We start from the raw sequence: 10382 nt of genomic DNA on the forward strand, positions 1-10382 counted from the left end.
CATAAACATAACTATAGGTTGTATTTAGAAAGGTGTTTGTTTTTCACTGGTTGCCCTTTTCTTGTGGCAACAGGTCACAAATCTTGCTGCTGTGATTGCACACTGTGGTATTTCACCCAGTAGATATGGGAGTTTATCAAAATTGGATTTGTTTTCTAATTATTTGTGGGTCTGGGTTATCTGAGGGAAATATGGTCATACATTTGGCAGGAGGTTAGGAAGTGCAGCTCAGTTTCCACCTCTCACTCTCTTTCAAATAAACACACACACAAACACGCTCATAAACACATTGGGGCTACCGAGCTCCGAGAGGCCTCCGGCGCTTCACTCCCTTCCCGTGCTACTGCGATTAGCCATGGCAGGAGAGAAGGCATGATAGTGCGATATTTTTTTGTTGATGTTGCTTTGAGTCATCCCACTTTTGTTTATTTCACTTGCTCTGGCAATGTAAACACGTGTTTCCGATTCGAATAAAGCCCATTTGAATTTAACTGAATTGAGAGAGAGAGAGAGAGAGAGAGAGAGAGAGAGAGAGAGAGAGAGAGAGAGAGAGAGAGAGAGAGAGAGAGAGAGAGAGAGAGAGAGAGAGAGAGAGAGAGAGAGGCTCGAGACGGAAAAACGGAGTACGATTCCATAACGGAGCTCTCATCTCCGCCCTTCCATCTTCCCTCTCGCTGGTTCATTTCCACTTCTCCTCCTCCCTTCCTCCCCCCTCTCCCATTCCCTCGCTCTCCTTTCCGTTCAGGCTCCACCGCAGCAGATAAATGTCCGCGGCTCGAGAGGCGGCAGCTGGTATCTGGGGCGGTGACCGCGGTCGGCAGACGAGGGAAACATAGACTGTGTGTGTGTGTGTGTGTGGGTGGGGGCTCGTTTTACGGCATTTGGGAATTAAATGGCTCTCATATAGAGCCTGTAGAGCACAAGACAAGACCAGACGAGGCACGTTAGGGCATGTTAGGGGAAAACGCAACGTTCAGTAGATACGTGCATACTTGCTATCCTTATGAAAACACATGTTGAAGGGCTGAATTATTATTTTATGTTATTTGATCAAAACAGAAACTTTAGAAAGGGGGCGTTTTGCGCCACTATCGCCCCCCCCCCCCCCCTAAACAAATGCCTCCTGAAACTGTGTTAAAGTAAATGTTGTGTGTTTCATTTAGACATTTTACAGTAATTGACTCTTATAAGCTACAGTCTAGGTATCTTATTTTAATTAAATAAGTCAAATATCGAAACCAAATGGCATTGCACACCTCACTATTAAAAGGTTTTTATTTATTAAGGTACCTATTTTCATTTGTGCACTTCCTGTCCAAATTTTCCTAAAGTATCAAAAAATGGATGATGTAAATCAATTAAATCACTTATAGATTATTTGGACATGATTTGGAAAATGCTGATACAGAAAGTATTCAGCACCCTTGACTTTTTCAACATTTTGTGGGATTAAAATGTATTTATTTGTCTTTTTTTTGTCAACGATCTACACAAAATAGTGGAAGTGGAAGAAAAATGCTATTTTTTTTATTAATGGAAAATAAAACACTAATATAATTTGTTTAGATAAGTATTCAACCCCCTGAATCAATATGTTAAAATCCCCGTTGGCAGCGATTACAGCTTTAAGTCTTTCTGGGTAAGTCTCTAAGAGCTTTGCAAACCTGGATTGTACAATATTTGCCAATTTTTCTTTTTAGTATTCTTCAAGCTCTGTCAAGTTGAATTTGTCTCCCAGTGTCTGTTGGAAAGCAGACTGAAACAGGTTTTCCTCTAGGATTTTTCCTGTGCTTAGCTCTCTTCCGTTTCTTTTTATCCTAAAAACTACCTAGTCCTTGCCGATGACAAGTATACCCATAACATGATTCCGCCACCACCACGTTTGAAAATATGAAGAATGGTACTCAGTGATGTGTTGTGTTTGATTCGCCCCAAACAATACACTTTGTATTCAGGATATTAAGTTATTTCTTTGCCACATTTTTTGCAGTTTTATTTTTGTCCCTTATTGCAAACAGGATGCATGTTTTGGAATATTTTTCTTCTGTACAGGCTTCCTTCTTATTACTCTGTCATTTAGGTTAGTATTGTGGTGTAACTACAATTATGTTGATAGATCCTCCGTTTCCTCCTATCACAGATATAAAACTCTGTAAATGGTTTAAAATCACCATTGGTCTCATGGTGAAATCCATGAGAGGTTTCCTTCCTCTCCATCAACTGAGTTAGGAAGGAGTCCTGTATCTTTGTAGTGACTGGATGTTTTGAAACACAATCCAGTGGGGAGAACAAGTATTTGATACACTACCGATTTTGCAGGTTTTCCTACTTACAAAGCATGTAGAGGTCTGTAATTTTTTATCATAGGTACACTTCAACTGTGAGAGATGGAATCTAAAACAAAAATCCAGAAAATCACATTGTATGATTTTTAAGTAATTCATTTGCATTTTATTGCATGACATAAGTATTTGATACATCAGAAAAGCAGAACTTAATATTTGGTACAGAAACCTTTGTTTGCAATTACAGAGATCATATGTTTCCTGTAGTTCTTGACCAGGTTTGCACACACTGCAGCAGGGATTTTGGCCCACTCCTCCATACAGACCTTCTCCAGATCCTTCAGGTTTCGGGGCTGTAGCTGGGCAATACGGACTTTCAGCTCCCTCCAAAGATTATCTATTGGGTTCAGGTCTGGAGATTGGCTAGGCCACTCCAGGACCTTGAGATGCTTCTTACGGAGCCACACCTTAGTTGCCCTGGCTGTGTGTTTCGGGTCGTTGTCATGCTGGAAGACCCAGCCATGACCCATCTTCAATGCTCTTACTGAGGGAAGGAGGTTGTTGGCCAAGATCTCGCGATACATGTCTCATCCATCCTCCCTCAATACGGTGCAGTCGTCCTGTCCCCTTTACAGAAAAGCATCCCCAAAGAATGATGTTTCCACCTCCATGCTTCATGGTTGGGATGGTGTTCTTGGGCTTGTACTCATCCTTCTTCCTCCAAACACGGCGAGTGGAGTTTAGACCAAAACACTATTTTTTTTCTCATCAGACCACAATGACCTTCTCCCATTCCTCCTCTGGATCATCCAGATGGTCATTGGCAAACGTCAGACGGGCCTGGACATGCACTGGCTTGAGCAGGGGGACCTTGCGTGCGTTGCAGGATTTTAATCCATGACAGCGTAGTGTGTTACTAATGCTTTTCTTTGAGACTGTGGTCCCAGCTCTCTTCAGGTCATTGACCAGGTTCTGCAATGTAGTTCTGGACTGATCCCTCACCTTCCTCATGATCAATGATGCCCCACGAGGTGATATCTTGCATGGAGCCCAAGACCGAGGATGATTGACAGTCATCTTGAACTTCTTCCATTTCTAATAATTGCGCCAACAGTTGTTGCCTTCTCACCAAGCTGCTTGCCTATTGTCCTGTAGCCCATCCCAGCCTTGTGCAGTTCTACAATTTTAGGCATGATGTACTTACACAGCTCTCTGGTCTTGGCCATTGTGGAGAGTTTGGAGTCTGTTTGATTGAGTGTGTGGACAGGTGTCTTTTATACAGATAATGAGTTCAAACAGGTGCAGTTAATACCGGTAATGAGTGGAGAATAGGAGAGCTTCTTAAAGAAAAACTAACAGGTCTGTGAGAAACGGAATTATTACTGGTTGGTAAGTGATCAAATACTAATGTCATGCAATAAAATGCAAATTAATTACATAAAATCATACAATGTGATTTTCTGGATTTTTGTTTTAGATTCCGTCTCCCACAGTTGAAGTGTACCTATGATAAAACATTACAGACCTCTACATGCTTTGTAAGTAGGAAAACCTGCAAAATCGGCAGTGTATCAAATACTTGTTCTCCCCACTGTATATATATATAATATATATATATATATATAATTCCACTTTGACATTATGGGATATTATATTACATCTAAATGTAATCGATTTTAAACTCAGGCTGTACCACAACATGGGTGTGAATACTTTCCGAAGGCACTGTGTGTATAATACCATTGACTTGTATTGCCCTGGGGGCATTTTTGATTATTTATCTTAAGGCTTCCCTACTGGTTTATAAAAAAATGGTTATAAATCTAATTTCATTATATTACATAACTTTTTCCAAATGATAAAATATTAGATACATTTGGCTCAACATTGTTTTGTTGGATTGACTTAAATTGAGATGAGAGATTACATTTTTAGTTGAGCAAGTGTTCAAATAAAAAGTGTGACAAAGTGGTTTCTGTGAGAATTACAGGAGGGGGGTGTTTTACCCCAAGACAACATAATACAGCCATAATCATATGCATGGTATAGGAATTAGTTAGTGCTGTGCACATGCAACACAGAGATATGCTACACACACACACACAAACACTCACCCACTCACACACACCACAAGCAAACACTCACACACTCACTACTCACACACACCACAAGCAAACAAACGAGCCTGTGCTGTGTGTGTTTGAGTGTTTGTTTGAGTACGTGTGTGAGAGAGAGACGAGGGGGGGGGTGTAATTAGACAAAAAATACATTTCATGCAGTTCCTCACCCAGCTTGTGCAGCCCTCACAAGCACCAGCCAGGCGAGCGGGCGAAGGGGGATTGATTTATATAAATCTAATTATCTAGATCTGCACGTTGTTCGTCATTGTATTATCAATCAACCAACCAACTCTGACACTGACAGGCAGTTGAACCAAGAGTGGAAAGAAGGCTGGGAACTCCCCGATGAGGGAACCCCCTAGTTAAAACCGCATAGGCCCCATTATAGGGCAGTTTGCCGAGCAGTTCCCAGTGTGGGGCAGAAGCAACTCGTGCAAGAGAATAGGCCTAAAAATATTTATGCTCGAGGGAAATCATTAAGTTAGCCTACAGTGCATTTGGAAAGTATTTAGACCACTTGACTTTTTCACATTTTGTTACGTTACAACCTTACTTTAAAATGGAGACAATAAAAACATTTCCTCAATCTACACACAATACACCATAATGACAAAGCGAAAACAGCAGGGAGCAGGTCTCGAACCCTCAACCTTCTAGCTCGAAGTCCAGCGCTCTCGACTGTGCCGCAAAAGCATGTTCAAGCGGCAGTCGATTTCTGTGCTTATAAACCCAGGGTCGTTACACTACTCCCTCCTTTCAAAGAGCGCGTCCTCGCGCTAGCTTGCGGCTCTACGTCTTACAGGAACGCGCTCACCGGCCAAGCACATGCACTGTCGTGGATGCAAAGTCCGATCCCTTCTGACACCAATGTAATGAAACAGGCAGGGGGCAGGTCTTGAACCCTCAACCTTCTAGCCCGAAGACCAGCGCATTATCGACTGCATGCTCAAGTGGCAGAGTCAATTTCCACGCTTATAACCTCAGGGTTGTTTCAGTATTAAATATAAAAACAGAAATACCTTTTTTACATATGTATTCAGACCATTTTCTATGAGACTCAAAATTGTTTCCATTGATTATGTTTGGAGTCCACCTGAGGTAAATTCAATTGATTGTACATGATTTGGAAAGGCACACACAGATCTGGGGGAAGGGTAACAAAACATTTCTGCAGCATTGAATATCCCCCAAGTAAAGAGTGGCCTCCATCATTCTTAAATGGAAGAAGTTTGGAACGATGGAAGAAGTTTGGAATCACTTTCCTGACCAAGGCCCTTCTTCCCCTGATTGCTCAGTTTGGCCAGGTAGTACCTGGCCAATTACTATAATAATTTGTTTCACCCTTATTTAACCAGGTATGCCAGTTGAGAACAAGTTCTCATTTACAACTGCGACCTGGCCAAGATAAAGCAAAGCAGTGCCACAAAAACAACAACACAGAGTTACACATAAACAAACGTACAGTCAATAAAACAAACACAGAAAAATATATGTACAGTATGTGCAAATGGAGAAGAGTAGGGAGGTATTTAGCATTCATACAATTTAGCATTCATACTGGAGTGATATATGTGCCGATGATGATGTGCAAGTAGAGATACTGGGGTGCAATAGAGCAAGAGGGTAAGTAACAATATGGGGATGAGGTAGTTGGGTGTGCTATTGACAGATTGGCTGTGTACAGGTACAGTGATCGGTAAGCTGCTCAGACAGCTGATGCTTAAAGTTAGAGAGGGAGATATAAGACTCCAGCTTCAGAGATTTGTGCAATTTGTTCCAGTCATTGGCAAGATAACTGGAAGGAAAGGCAGCCAAAGGAAGTGTTGGCTTTGGGGATGACCAGTGCAATGTACCTGCTGGAGTGCGTGCTACGGGTGGGTGTTGCTGAGAAAAGGCAGAGCTTTACTGAGCAAAGACTTACAGATTACCTGGAGCCAGTAAGTTTGGCGATGGATATGTTGCGAGGGCCAGCCAACGAGAGCATAAAGGTTGCAGTGGTGGGTAGTATATGGGGCTTTGCTGATAAAACGGATGGCACTGTGATAGACTACATCCAGTTTGCTGAGTAGAGTGGTGTTGGAGGCTATTTTGTGAATGACATCGCCAAAGTCAGGGATCGGTAGGATAGTCAGTTTTACAAGGGTATGTTTTGCGGCATGAGTGAAGGAGGCTTTGTTGCAAAATAGGAAGCCGATTCTAGATTTATTTTTGGATTGGAGATGCTTAATGTGAGTCTGGAAGGAGAGTTTACAGTCTAACCAAACACCTAGGTATTTGTAGTTGTCCACATAATCTAGGTCAGAACCGTCCAGAGTAGTGATGCTAGTCGGGCGGGAGGGTGCGGGCAGCAATCGGTTGAAGAGCATGCAATAAGTTTTACTAGCATTTAAAGCAGTTGGAGGCCAAGGAATGAGTGTTGTATGGCGTTGCAGCTCATTTGAAGGTTTGTTAGCAGTGTCCAAAGAAGGGCAAAGAAATATACAGAATGGTGTTGTCTGCGTAGAGGTGGATCAGAACATCACCAGCAGCTAGAGGGACATCATTGATATATACAGAGAAAAGAGTCAGCCCGAGATTTGAACCCTGTGGCACCCCCATAGAGACTGCCAGAGGTCAGGACAACAGGTCCTCCGATTTGACACACTGAACTTTATCTGAGAGGTAGTTGGTGAACTAGGCGAGGCAGTCACTAGAGAAGCCAAGGCTTTTGAGTCTGCCGATAAGAATGCGGTAATTGACAGAGTCGAAAGCCTTGGCCAGGTCGATGAAGACGGCTGCACAGTACTGTCTTTTATCGATGGCGGTTATGATATTGTTTAGGACCTTGAGAGTGGCTGAGGTGCACCCATGACCAGATCGGAAACCAGATTGCATAGTGGAGAAGGTACGGTGGTATTCGAAATGGTTGGTGATCTGTTTATTAACTTGGCTTTCAAATTTTTTTGAAAGGCAGGGCAGGATGGATATAAGTCTACAACAGTTTGGGTCTAGAGTGTCTCCCCCTTTGAAGAGGGGGATGACTGCGGCAGCTTTCCAATCTTTGGGGATCTCAGACGACACGAGAGGTTGAATAGGCTAGTAATAGGAGTTGCAACGATTTCAGCGGATCATTTTTGAAAGAGAGGGTCCAGATTGTCGAGCCCAGCTGATTTGTAGGCATCCAGATTTTGCAGCTCTTTCAGAACATCAGCTGTCTGGATTTGGGTGAAGGAGACGAGGGGTGGCGGGGGGGTTGGGCAAGTTGCCGCAGAGGGTGCTGAGATGTTGGCCAGGGTAGGGGTAGCCAGGTGGAAAGCATGGCCAGCCGTGGAAAAATGCTTCTTGAAATGATTGATTATCCTAGATTTATCGGTGGTGACAGTGTTTCCTATCCTCAGTGCAGTGGGGAGCTGGGAGGAGGTGCTCTTATTCTCCATGGACTTTACAGTGTCCAAAAACTTTTTGAAATTAGTGCTACAGGAAGCAAATTTTTGTTTGAAAAGGCAAGCCTTAGCTTTCCTAATTTACTGAGTATATTGGTTCCTGACTTCCCTGAAAAGTTGCATATCACGGGGACTATTCGATGCTAATGCAGAACGCCACAGGATGTTTTTGTGCTGGTCAAGGGCAGTCAAGTCTGGGGTGAACCAAGGGCTATATCTGTTCTTTGTTCTACATGTTTTGAACGGGGCATGTTTATTTAAGATGGAGAGGAAAGCACTTTTGTAGAGCAACCAGGCATCCTCTACTGACGGGATGAGGTCAATATCCTTCCAGGATACCCAGGCCAGGTCGATTAGAAAGGCCTGCTCGCTTTAGGGAGCGTTTGATATTTTTGTTAAATTTTTTATTTCACCTTTATTTAACCAGGTAGGCTAGTTGAGAACAAGTTCTCATTTACAACTGCGACCTGGCCAAGATAAAGCATAGCAGTGTGAACAGACAACACAGAGTTACACATGGAGTAAACAATAAACAAGTCAATAACACAGTATATAAAAAAGAGTCTATATACATTGTGTGCAAAAGGCATGAGGAGGTAGGCGAATAATCACAATTTATCAGATTAACACTGGAGTGACACATGATCAGATGGTCATGTGCAGGTAGAGATACTGGTGTGCAAAAGAGCAGAAAAGTAAATAAATAAAAACAGTATGGGGATGAGGTAGGTAAATTGGGTGGGTTATTTACAGATGGACTATGTACAGCTGCAGCGATCGGTTAGCTGCTCAGATAGCAGATGTTTAAAGTTGGTGAGGGAGATAAAAGTCTCCAACTTCAGCGATTTTTGCAATTCGTTCCAGTCACAGGCAGCAGAGAACTGGAAGGAAAGGTGGCCAAATTAGGTGTTGGCTTTAGGGATGATCAGTGAGATACACCTTCTGGAGCGCGTGCTACAGGTGGGTGTTGCCATCATGACCAAGTGATGAGGGGTGGTCGTTTGACCGCGGACCCAGTACTCACACAGACAATGAGGCAGTGATCGCTGAGATCCTGGTTGAACACAGCAGAGGTGTATTTAGAGGGCAGGTTGGTCATGGTGATATCTAAGAGGGTGCCCATGGTTACAGATTTCAGATTGTACCTGGTAGGTTCCTTGATGATTTGTGTGAGAAACTGAGCGAACAGGGGAAGAAGGACCTTGGTCAGGAAAGTGACCCTAATCCAACATATTACTTACTAGCTTACTCAAAAGCAAGTGGATAATTTATCTTAAGGCTTTCCCATGTTTATATAAAAAAAAAAAAAATATATATATATATATATATATATATAGATAGATCTAACTTAATTGGAATATATCTACACCTTTTTTTAAAAAAGAGATCAATTTACCACCAATCGTTTGTGATGACACAGAGGAAAAGTTTTGTTCAGCAAGAACAGCGACAGCAGGGAAAGGTTTTGGGAAAATAATTTGGTGATATCTTGTGGTCTTTATGTGAATTACGAGGGGGGGGGGGGGGCACTTACCCCCTACTACTACTACTACTCTAAAGTTTAGGCTACCGTTAATTCCTGATTCCTTATTTCACATTTGTTTATTGTCTTTTCGCTTGCTTTGGCAATGTAAACCTAGCCTGTTTTCCATGCCAATAAAGCACATTTTAATTGATTTGAGAAAGCGAGGCACCATTCCCAGTTGGCCTCTATCGGGAAGTTAAGTTTGTGCGAGTCCAAAAATGGGCGTAGTTATTCTCCATCTGTGTACGAGCCAGCCTACTGACTGCAAGGCGCCGTGCGTCACCCCTGGGTCAAGGCCAGCGTCCAAAAAACGTTTCTCTCCGAATCCTGCGTGTCGCCAAACACTGCGCGCTCTCTCTCCCATTGTGACACACAGACAAACACACGATCGATCGGTCTCTTTCTCTCCCACATAGGCTACTGTCTATTTCTTTCACACGCATTCTTTCAAACACATTCTACCAGACTGTTAAACTCTCTATACACTAGGCCTACTCTGAGACCTACTAGAAGTGACTCAGTGGCAGAGAGGCGAGGCTATAGTACGCAGTGCGTGCAGCCATGCCTGTGTGCTGCGAATGTTCAGTAGTATCCGATTACATCACATGCAGCGATACTGTGGCAATAATTATTCCCGTGTGACAATGAGATTGTTATTTCCAGGCACTTAAGAGTTTTTTTTTTTACAGAGACGTTCAAACGGAGTGGTGGGGGTAGATTTCTGGAGGACCATGGACACTTTTTCATAAATCAAAATCCAGTTAACCAGATTTGGGGCTAGCAGAATAATTCATATCCATGATTCTACAACCCCAGAGACACGATTTGGCAGGCAAACACACCACACACACACACACACACACACACACACACACACACACACACACACACACACACACACACACACACACACACACACACACACACACACACACACACACACACACACACACACACACACACAGTGTTGTTACCATATTTCCCTATATATGATCCATGATTGACAAGGTTGACAATGTGACAGGAGAAT

This window comes from Oncorhynchus masou, chromosome 10 (assembly GCF_036934945.1).
Source record: "Oncorhynchus masou masou isolate Uvic2021 chromosome 10, UVic_Omas_1.1, whole genome shotgun sequence".
Lineage (NCBI taxonomy): Eukaryota > Metazoa > Chordata > Actinopteri > Salmoniformes > Salmonidae > Oncorhynchus > Oncorhynchus masou.